The following is an 11,576-nucleotide window of genomic DNA, read 5'->3' on the forward strand; positions in this document are numbered from 1 at the left end:
TGTCGCAGCAGAACATGAAAGGCACTTGAAACATTTGGTATTAAATACATGAATGATTGGCTATAGTGCAAGTGGGAGATTGTAGTGAAGTAGATGCCTAGAGCCAATCAATTATTGTAAATTGACTCTTTGAAAATTTTCATAATCATAATAAAGGCTTTTTATTCTATATCGCGTAAATCATTATTATTGCAATATGTATTGATATATGTCCTTAATGGTAGAACCGTACGAGGGTATCAAGTGTTTCAAATCTTGATAGTGAGAACCCTATGAGCACATATGGTGGCCATTCTAGAAACGTCCGTAGCCCAGTTTATTCTGAAAAGGGCACAGATAATACGGTAAGGCTATCATGTGTTGAACGACCCTGTCGAAAGGCAGTGACTGATCTCACTTGTCAAGGTTGTTTGGTGTACAACCTGGTGCGACTATGGGTGCTTGTGTAGCGATATCCCGCACAAGTTCACTGGACTGACCCACCAGAGGATTCCATATGGAGGTAACCCCAGTGTCTATGGAATAAATCCTCTAACGAATGTGGTGCATGTATCCCTTAGACTTGAGATCACCGGAGCGCCTTGTGCACCGATTGGTACGTTTGATACTAGCCTAACGCAGTTTCTATTCAGAGCTGTCAATACGGTGGTGATTGGCTTATCAAGGAGTGTGTCAAGACATGGTGGATGACAAGTATTATCACTCCCGTTGCGGAGAAGTTATCTCATGGCGCATTCAGTATATGGCAATGACACAAAAACTGTGGCCACAGTGGGTTGGTTGTTCTCTATCAGATTATAATACGGGTCATTGGTCCAAAACTGAATATATAATATCGAGAGTAACCGAAGGTTGACACTATTTCATGCCTTCGTCTCGTCGAGATAACGAATGATGAAGGATCGTATTGTACGGTAACCTATCGTTGACAGGTAGCTACTTTGCTGAATCCGAATCTATCGGTGGCCATGATGCCTTGCTAGGGGCCAATCTTGTGTCTGTGTTTATTGAGACGATTAATTGGGTTTAATCGCGATACTGTACACTACCGTATGATGGGACCATGGGTCACACACATAGAAGATAATTTAAGAGCCAAAAAAGAGAAGGCGTTTTCGTCTTTTTGGCGAAGGGTATTTTGGTAATTTCACAGTGCAATTAAATTTGCTAAGTGTAGCCTTTTATTTAATTTGTTAAAAATTAATAAGTGAAATTACGGTTGAATGTGTGTTCGCACATATTCAAATAAATACATTATTGTTACTGTCAATATATATATATTAATTGATTTTTAATTGAAAATATGATGAATAAATAAAATATCCAATTTGGGAGTGTTTGGCAACATGGGATTTTTGGGTTGGAGCCCAAGCCATTCCATGTGGAATAGGGCAACTTAGTTGCCTATAAAAAAGAATAGTGTTTTGTGTGTTAGTGATTTAATTGATTTTGCCTTTGAAAGAAAACAAAACACACACAGCAGTCTATTAAAACTCTCCCACGCCAATCTCACTGTTTGATTGAAAATCAAATACTGATCTTCTTCTTGATTTCTTAAGGCCAAGAGGACTAGCAAATCCCTCCTTGGCTCTTGGTGGTTGTCTTCGTGTGGACTTCTTGGTTCGATCCTACACTTGGATCGGTAGCAAACACATTCAGAGACAACATTGGTGGACCTCCAAACGTGGTATAAATCTAAACCTTTGGATTATTTTTGCAGATTCATATTATGCATAACACTGTAAAATCTTGTGCCTTGATGTTGGTTCTAAGGAACGATCCGTGGTTGTAAAATTTTTGTTTTCCGCTGCGCAACTGGGTCGTTTCCTAACATAAAAATATATAAATTACACTCTTATCAAGTTCCATTTGTTAGATGGTGTCCTCCATTTCAGGAGTCGTTTGTGCATTCCTTAAAATGATGAGTTAAAGAAAAGAATTCCTACGGAGGCTCATAACACACCATACACTGCTCATCCTGGAGCAACTAAGATGTATCAAGACTTAAATAAAGGCTATTGGTGGCTAGGTATGAAGAAGGATATTGGAGATTTTGTAGCTAAGTGCCTGGTTTGTCAACAAGTGAAAGCAGAACACCAAAGGCCATCAAGGTTTTTTCAGCCGCTTAGTATTCCTAAATGGAAATGGGAGAGTATTTCGATGGATTTTATTACAGGTCTCCCTAGAGTACAGAAAGAGTTTAATGCTATATGGGTGATAGTAGTCAGATTGACCAAGTCAGCCCATTTTCTTCAAGTAAAGGAGAATAGTATTTCAGATCAATTACAGATCCTTGCTTCATGGAGGACAGGGGAAGTAAATTCTGACGGGTTGGAAGGTTCACCCGTACTCATTGCCTTCTTACTGCCTGCTCTAGTTCTACACCTCATCTACATAACACTAACACTTTTAGTCAATGCAGTGAACTCATCTACTACAAGTAAGGAAAGAAATAACTTACAGCGGTCAGCTACGGAACATCAATGTAGTGGGAGAGGCACACTGTCAAATCCCAAAATCTTTGCTCTGATACCAAAAATGTAATGACTCTCTCTCTCTAGCTAGTATACTCGTAAAATAAACAGTAAAATTCACTAAATATATATATTACGAAAATATACATATAGATGAGTATAAAATAATGGGCCCAATTTTTCTTTATTTATACAAAACTATACATAGTGTAAATAAATTTCTCAAGAAGCTCGACAGTGTTGCCCGACCCTTCCGCATCTTGACATTCCAAGCGACTGCATCTCATCTACTACCTGCAAAAACATTAAAAACAATGGGGTGAGCACTAATTGCTTAGTAAGTAAACCCGCTATGCTACCCTTCTATCACCGTTGCTCATATTCGGAATTCTTCCCTTACATCACACGCCTCTCTTCTTCTCTGTTTTTTTTCTATTCTTTCTCTATTCTTTTTCTGTTCTATCTCTCTGTTCTTTCTCTATTCTTTTTCTATTCTATCTCTCTGTTCTTTCTCTATTCTTTTTCTGTTCTATCTCTCTGTTCTTTCGCTATTCTTGTTTCTCACCTACTAACATGTAAGCACATTTGGAGAAACTAATTTTGAATAATATAAATGCCATGATGCATGTGCATAAATGCATAAAGAATGCAATTTCTTTTCTGCTTTCTGTTTCTCTTCTTTCTTTCTGTCTTGTTCTTTCTTTTTGTGTTCTATTCTTTCTTTCTTTCTTTCTGTTTTGTCTTTCTATTCTTTCTTTCTGTTTTGTCTTTCTATTCTTTCTATTCTTTCTTTCTTTCTTTCTATTCTTTACTATTCTCATCCATGTGTATGTGTATGTGCATGTAACTATGCTCATTCTTTGCTATTCTTTCTAAATGCAAATATGAGAATGTGAGAATGCATTATGGCATATAAAAATATCATTCGAGAACTAGTATTTTCTACCAACAACATTCCTATACTTGAAATCAATCATAGATTATTAGACTACAAAATATTTTGAGGCAGTCATTCTGCACAGGTCATATTCAAGAAGGCATATCTCGAGTTATACATATTGGATTGCTATAATCTTCATCTCGTTTTAAAGCTTAGAGATAGGGCTACAACTTTTATATTTAGGTCTCAACCTAGTTCAATCGGTAAGATACCCAAATATCACTCAGAAGGTCACGGCTATGACAGGGCAACCATGGTAACATGTTTTCTCTTAGGATTTTCATCAAACAAATTGCATGCATACTCAAACTCTATTTGGCTACACTTCTACTTCTTTCTCAAGCCACCAATATTTGGGGCAAAACTCCATTAAATCAACACTAAACCTGGCTAGGAAACTACACTCCATAAAGTCTACCCAAACTCTTTCTAAATTCAACCAAACTTCCATCAATCACNAATATTGGTGGCTTGAGAAAGAGATAGAATTGTAGTCAAGTTAGAGTTTGATTATGAATGCAATATGTTTAATGAAATGTCCAAGAGAAGTGAATGCATGAGTTTTATTCATTTATGAATTGATATGAGTTTGTAGATGGTAGAGGGAAACTTATTTTTATGCTACATAGCATCCTTGCATTTAAACATTTGCATTTAGAAAGAATTATAAGCATGAAACCATCTACATGCATACACATTCATAAGAGCATGGAAAAGCACTAAAATATGTTAAAGAGAAAATAGAAAGAAGTGAGAATATTAAAGATATTCAAAGATATTAAAGATATTCAAATCTGAATTTTTCTTAAAAATGTGTAAAAAAAAGATAAAAAGAAGAGAAGGTTGTTGTGATGGGGAGCCCATGAGTGACATAGTCCCACATGCACGCCGCCTTTAGTGAGTGGCCTCAAAATTTAGAAAGAAGAATTGTACAATCCGTTAGAAGTGCGTGTGGATGAGGACTATACCCAAAATTAGAGAATTCACTCACACGGCCAAGGCTCCAAATTCATGCCTCAACCGAGTTCGATCGGTAAGAAAAGAAAGAATAGAAAGAAAGAAAAGAAAGAATAGAAAGAAAGAAAGAAAGAATATAAAAGAAAGAAAGAAAGAATAGAAAAGAAAGAAAGAATAGAAAAGAAAAGAAAGAATAGAAAGAAAGACTAGAAAAGAAAGAAAGAAATAAAGAAAAAGAAACAGAAAATAGAATAAGAAAAATAGAAAAGAAAATGCATAATTTATGCATTTGTGCATTTGCATCATGAATATGCATAATACCATGCTCATTATCATGGGTAGTGAAAAAATTAGAAAACAGAGAGAAAAATAGAGAGCAAAACAGAGAAAGAACAGAGAGAAGAACAGAGAAAGAATAGAGAATACTCGGGAAATGAGTTGTAAGGAACAAAAATTTAGGATTTAAGCAACGGAGAGAGAAGGGTAGCATAGTGGGTTTACTTACTGAGCCATTAGTGCTCACTTCATTGTTTTTAATGTTTTGCAGGTAATAGGTGAGTTGCGGTCGCTCGGAACGTCACACAGTGGAAGGGTTGGGCTACACTGTCAAGATGCCATTTTGAGTATATTTTGTAAATATTTGTATATAAAGAAAAATTAAATATGGGCCCATACTTTATTACTCGTATATATATGTGTATTTTCTTATATATATTTTTAATGAGTTTTATTGATTATTTTACGTGTATACTAGCTAGAAAGAAAGTATTACATTTTTGGTATCAGAGCAAAGGTTTTGGGATTTGATAGTGTGCCTCTCCTGCCACGTTGATGTTCCATAGCTGACCGCTGTAAGTTATTTCTTTCCTTACTTGTAATAGATGAGTTGATTGAGTTGACTAAAAGTGTTGGTTTATGTAGATGAGACGTAGAACCCAAGGAAGCAGTAGGAAGGAAATGAGCATGGGTGAACCTTCTAACCCTCCAGAATCTACTCCCCTGTCCTCGATGAAGCGATGATTCGTAATATTATATAGCAAGTCTTGGCAGAAAATCGGGTAGGCTCTGTACCGGAGAGAGCTGAGACCCTGGTTATTGTATCGACCCCTAGAGAAGAGAGAGAGAGGCCGATACCCCTAATATTGCAGAATCGTATTGAGCCGATTTATGGGTTGCCTAGTCAACACCAGCTGTGAGAATTTAGGGGTACAGTGGACCCACTAGTGGCAGATGAGTGGTTCAGATCAGTGGAGCGTACGATGGCACTTTTTCCTATGATAGACCGGGAGAAGATTCAGTATGCCAGTTTTTTATTTAGGGGTGATGCCCGTATATGGTGGGAATTGATTGAGGATACTCATGATACAGCTTTGATGACCTGGGGAGATTTCAGGAGATTGTTTGAAGTAGAATATAGAACAGTTGATCGAGTCCATGAAAAGATTTAGGAGTTTATTAGTTTGCAACAGGGGGCTAATTCAATGAAAGAATATTCAGTGAAATTCAATTCCCTGGCAAGGTTTGCGCTAGGAGTAGTGAGTACACCAGAATTGAGGAGAGATAAGTTTGTGCATGGGCTGAAACCAGAAATAGCACAAGATGTGATGGTCGGTGCCCAGCCCCTCAAACATACAGTGAAACTTTGGAATGAGCTTTACGGGCATAAATATTTGTGAATAAGCTAACCCGATAACTCCATCAGTAGTAGCCCCCAATGTTCCACCTCCTACTCCACAGAGAGATAGAGCTGATGCCCCCATTAATAGAGAGGTGAGAAATAAGAAAAAGTTTCAACCCAAGAAGAATAAGAGGGATTGGCAGAATAAAAAGTCGAGAACCAGTGAAGTTCCCCAGTGCCAGAAGTATGGAAGAAATCATTCTAGGGAGTGCCTTAGAGATTTGGGCCGAAATGTATGCTATAGATGCCCGCAGCCAGGGCATCTAATGAAAGATTATAAAGCCCCTCCTGCACCCGCAGCGTAGACATTTAGAGGTACCAACGCTCGAGTGTTTACAGTAGCCCAGAGTGAAGCTGAACCTAGCCCATCCGCAGTTACTAGTCATGATTTCATTCAATTCCCCTTTATGCATTAATTGATTCTGGAGCCACACATTCGTTCATTACGCATGAGATTTTAGAGAGATTAGGTTTAAAACCTATTAGAGTGGATTGTCCTATTAAGATAGAGTTACCAGATGGTGTTAGTGTAATAACTCAAGAGATGCTTCCAGGAGAGTCCGTAGTGATCCATGGAAGGGAGTTGCTAGTGGATTTGGTGGTGTTTGATATGCCTGATTTTGATGTTATTTTAGGCATGGATTTCCTAGGGAGATTTGGAGTAGAGATTGATTATCGAAAAAAGAAAGCAAGATTTAATCTTGATGATGGAGATAAGTTTAATTTTGGCGAGGGTCACTAGCTTAGTATGTTAATCAGCAGTGTAAAGGCCAGAAAGATGCTTTGAAAAGGGTGTTCGGGGTATATTGCTCATGTAGTGCAAAGTAGTGATGTTCCACAACTAGAGATTCATAATGTGCCAGTAGTTCGGGATTTCTTAGATGTATTTCTAGAAGATTTGCCGGGTTTACCTCCAGAAAGAGAAGTAGAATTCAGTATTGAATTGGCACTAGGGACTGCACCAATTTTTAAAGCCCCTTATCGGATGGCCCCAGCCGAGCTTCAGGAATTGAAAAAGCAGCTTCAGGAACTCTTAGACAAGGGTTTTATACGACCCAACCATTCTCCCTTGGGTGCTCCAATTTTGTTTGTGAAAAAGAAAGATGGATCTCTACGGATGTGTATAGATTACAGAGAGTTAAATAAAGTGACAGTGAAGAATAAATACCTGTTACCTCGCATAGATGATTTGTTTGATCAGTTGAAAGGAGCAGCAGTGTTTTCAAAGATTGATTTGAGGTCAGGTTATCACTAAGTAAGGGTTGCAGGGCAGGATATTGCCAAGACTGCTTTTCAGACCAAATATGGGCATTATGAGTTTGTGGTGATGCCTTTTGGATTAACCAATGCCTCAACAATCTTTATGGATTTAATGAATAGGGTGTTTCAGGATTGTCTTGGTAGATTCATTGTGGTGTTTATTGATGATATCCTAGTTTATTCTAAGACAGAAAAGGAACATGAAGAACACCTAAGATTTGTGCTACAACGATTGCGAGATAAAAAGTTGTTCGCCAAATTTTCTAAGTGTGAGTTTTGGCTAGATCAAGTTATTTTTCTGGGCCATACTGTCTTAAAGGAGGGTGTATCAGTGGATCCAAGTAAGGTAAAAGCAATTCTGGAATGGTAATAGCCGAAGATAGTAAAGGAAGTTAGAAGTTTCTTAGGGCTAGCAGGCTATTATAGGCGGTTTGTAGTAGGGTTTGCTCAGTTGGCTAAACCGCTTACAACTCTCACTAAACAGAGAACTCCTTTCATTTGGTCGAATAGCCGTGAAGAAAGTTTTCAAGAGTTAAAAAGAAGATTGACCACAACTCCTATTCTTGTGTTACCACAGGAGGGTGTGGATTATGACATTTATACAGATGCTTCATTTTAGGGACTTGGTGCAGTATTGATGCAGTTGGGTAAAGTAATAGTTTATGCTTCTCGTCAGTTAAAAGAGTATGAGACGAGATACCCTACACATGATCTAGAGTTGGCTATTGTAGTTTTTGCACTGAAAATATGGAGGCATTATTTGTATGGAGCAAAGAGTAACATTTATACAGATCATAAAAGCTTGAAGTATTTCTTCACCCAAAGAGAGTTAAATATGAGACAGAGGAGATGGTTAGAGTTGGTTAAAGATTATGACTGTGAAATTAAGTATCAGCCGGCGAAAGCCAATGTAGTAGGCGACGCCTTGAGTAGAAAAGCTTACTTGTCCCAGCTCACAAGGCAGAAAGAATTAATAGAAGAATTGTGCAAAGAACAGATTGAGTTCATACTAGGAAGAATTTCCAAGTTAGAGGTTCAGTCTACTTTATTAGAAGAAATCAGAGAAAAGCAAGCTGCCGATGAGTGGTGTAAGAAAATAAGTCAACAAGTGCTTAAGGGTAAGATACTAGAGTCCCATCTGTTAGATGGTGTCCTCCGTTTCAGGAGTCGTTTGTGCATTCCTAAAAATGATGATTTAAAGAAAAGAATTCTTACGGAGGCTCATGACACACCATACACTGCTTATCCTGGAGCAACCACGATGTAGCATGCTGAATGCTCCAAATTAATAACCTTCCTAACCTAACTACTGAATTGTATATAGGGTAAGCAAGGGTCGATCCCACAGGGAATGATTCGATTAATTTCTATATTCTAAAACAATGAAAACAACAGAAAAATAAAATAAAACCCTAAATAGTAAACATGACAACAGTAATGAAAGGGGGTTGCAGTCAAGGAAAACTAAAGTAAAACAAAGAAATCTCTAATGGTAGAAAATATCAGGTTAAAAGCAACCAGTTCTCGGTTCAAGATGCACCTAAACATGCATTGGACATGAACTAACCGCAACACTATTCTATCTCGTTATTATAGAACTACTAACCCTAGAAATAACAAGCTCTATTACCCAAATTTGCCCTTAATTGTCACTACTGAAATAAGCTCTCCAAGTAGATCCCAACCCTTGAAAAACCTAGAATAAGCTCTCTAAGTTTAATTCAATGGCAGCCTTAAGAATTAGGAAAATAGATCAATCTAAGCAACAATCACGCAAGTTCGGATTATTTAACTTAGGTTATGTTATTCAATATGATAGATTGAAAACTTGTCCACAATCATCTATCATCATATGTTACTCATTAAATAGAAAAAGGACAATTACGTATCACAATTCCTAATTCTATCAGGTAAAATTCCGATTAAACAATTTAGTAGGCCAAAACTAAATCACTCAAACAAGAATCATAAACAATTAAAACAGAATAACATAAACAATTCCAATAAAAACGAATTAAGAACAATGTTATTGAAGTTAAGTTACACCAATGACATGAATTTAGGCTTCAAAATCCCCTTGAACTGACGAAGAAAGATCAGCTGCACATCTTGACCTAGAAAGTAAAAAAACTGAAAAACAAAACTCCACTACCGTCTCCCCCTTTGGTTAACCTAACACTCCTCAATAAATAAAATGTTTTTTTCTTAATTCTACCCCAGGAATCACGGAAAATCTTTCCTAGACGTTTCCTAAGAGATAGACTTCAAGATTTGTCAAAATCTTATTAGATATGGAAAACAGAATTAGTCTCCAGTTTGCACCAGGATTCTCGCAATGTAAAAGATCTTTTCTGGGCTTGGTCACTTCACAAAAATTGTAGTCCCAGATGTTTAGATGAATCTGGGCTTTTGAATCACCTGCTTTCGATATCTGACGCTCCAGTTAGGCCCGTTCAAAGATTCAATACTCAGCCAGGAATTCCTTCCGCGACTAGGATTCCAGGTCCGGGTTTGCAAAAACTAATGTGGGCCCAAAAGAACTCGGATTCTCGCCCATAATACCTTCCTGGAAAGCTTGATTTGTCTACTTTACTTTTTCTGAAGAACACTTTTGCAATTGAGAAATTTTACTCCATCAAAAACCTGAAAAACGCAGCACTGGTCAGAATAACAAAAATCTGGAATTTCCTAATCTTTTCTCACTTATTTCATAAAGTCTATCCAAATGTGCCAAACTTACAAAATAAACTCTTAATCAACTCAACTAGGCATAAAACATAACAAAAAACATAATATGGAAGGAATAAAATGTTAGAGTAGATGCCCTAGAGCCAATCAATTATTGTAGAATTGACTCTTTGTAATAATGTTCATTAATCAATAATAAAAGGCTTTTTATTCTATATCGCGTAAATCATTATTATTGCAATATGTATTGATATATGTCCTTAGAATGGTAGAACCGTGACGAGGGTATCAAGTGTTTCAAATCTTGATAGTGAGAACCATATGAGCACATATGGTGGCCATTCTAAAACGCCCGAATCCAGTATTATCAAGTAAGCGACAGATATACGGTAAGGCTATCATAGTGGACGACCCTGTCGAAAGCCGTGACTGATCTCACTTGTCAAGGTTGTTTGGTGACAACTGGTGCGACATATGGTGTCTTGTTGTAGCGGATATACCGCAACAAGTTCAGCTACTGACCCACCAGAGTTTCCATATGGATGGAAACCCCAGTGTCTATGGAATAAATCCTCTAACGAATGGTGGTGCATGTGATCCTTAGACTTGAGATCACCGGAGCGCCTTGTGCACCGATTGGTACAGTTTGATACTAGCCTAACGCAGTTCTATTCAGAGCTGTCAATACGTGGGTGATTGCTATATCAAGAGGGTGTCAAGACTATGGTGGATTACAAAGGTTCATCACTCCCGGGTGCGGGAGAAGTTATCTCATGGCGCAATTCAGTATATGGCAATGACACTAAAACTGTGGCCACAGTGGATTGAGTGTTGCTCTATCCAGATTAAATACGGGTCATTGGTCCAGAAACTGAATATAAATATCGAGAGTAACCGAAGGTTGACACTATTTCTATGCCTTCGTCTCGTCGAGATAACGAATGATGAAAGATCGTATTGTACGGTAACCTATCGTTGACAGGTAGCTCTTTGCTGAATCCAATCTATCGGGTGGCCATGATGCCTTCTAGGGGCCAATCTTGGTCTGTGTATTAGTGAGACATTAATTGGTGTTAATCGCGATACTGTACACTACCGGTATGATGAGAGCCTATGGGTCACCACATAGAGATAATTTAAGAGCCAAGAGAAAGAAGGGCGTTTTCGTCTTTTTGGGCGAAGGGGTATTTGGTAATTTACCAGTGCAATTAAATTTGCTAGGTCGTAGCCTTTTATTTAATTTGTTAAAAAATTAAATAAGTGAAATTACGGTTGAATGTGTGTTCGCACATATTCAATAAATTATCATTATGTTTAAATTCATATATTATTAATTGATTTTTAATTGAAATAATGATGAAATAAATAAAATATCCAATTTGGGAGTGTTTGGCAACATGGATGTTTGGGTTGGAGCCCAAGCCCATTCCATGTGGGAATAGGGCAACTTAGTTTGCCTATAAAAGAATAGTGTTTTGTGTGTTTAGTGATTTAATTGATTTGCCTTTGAAAGAAACAAACACACACAGCAGTCTATTAAACTCTCCCACGCCAATCTCACTGTTGATTGAAAATCAAA

The sequence above is a fragment of the Pistacia vera genome, unplaced genomic scaffold (genome assembly GCF_008641045.1).
Source record: "Pistacia vera cultivar Batoury unplaced genomic scaffold, PisVer_v2 Contig898, whole genome shotgun sequence".
In the NCBI taxonomy this organism is placed as follows: Eukaryota; Viridiplantae; Streptophyta; class Magnoliopsida; order Sapindales; family Anacardiaceae; genus Pistacia; species Pistacia vera.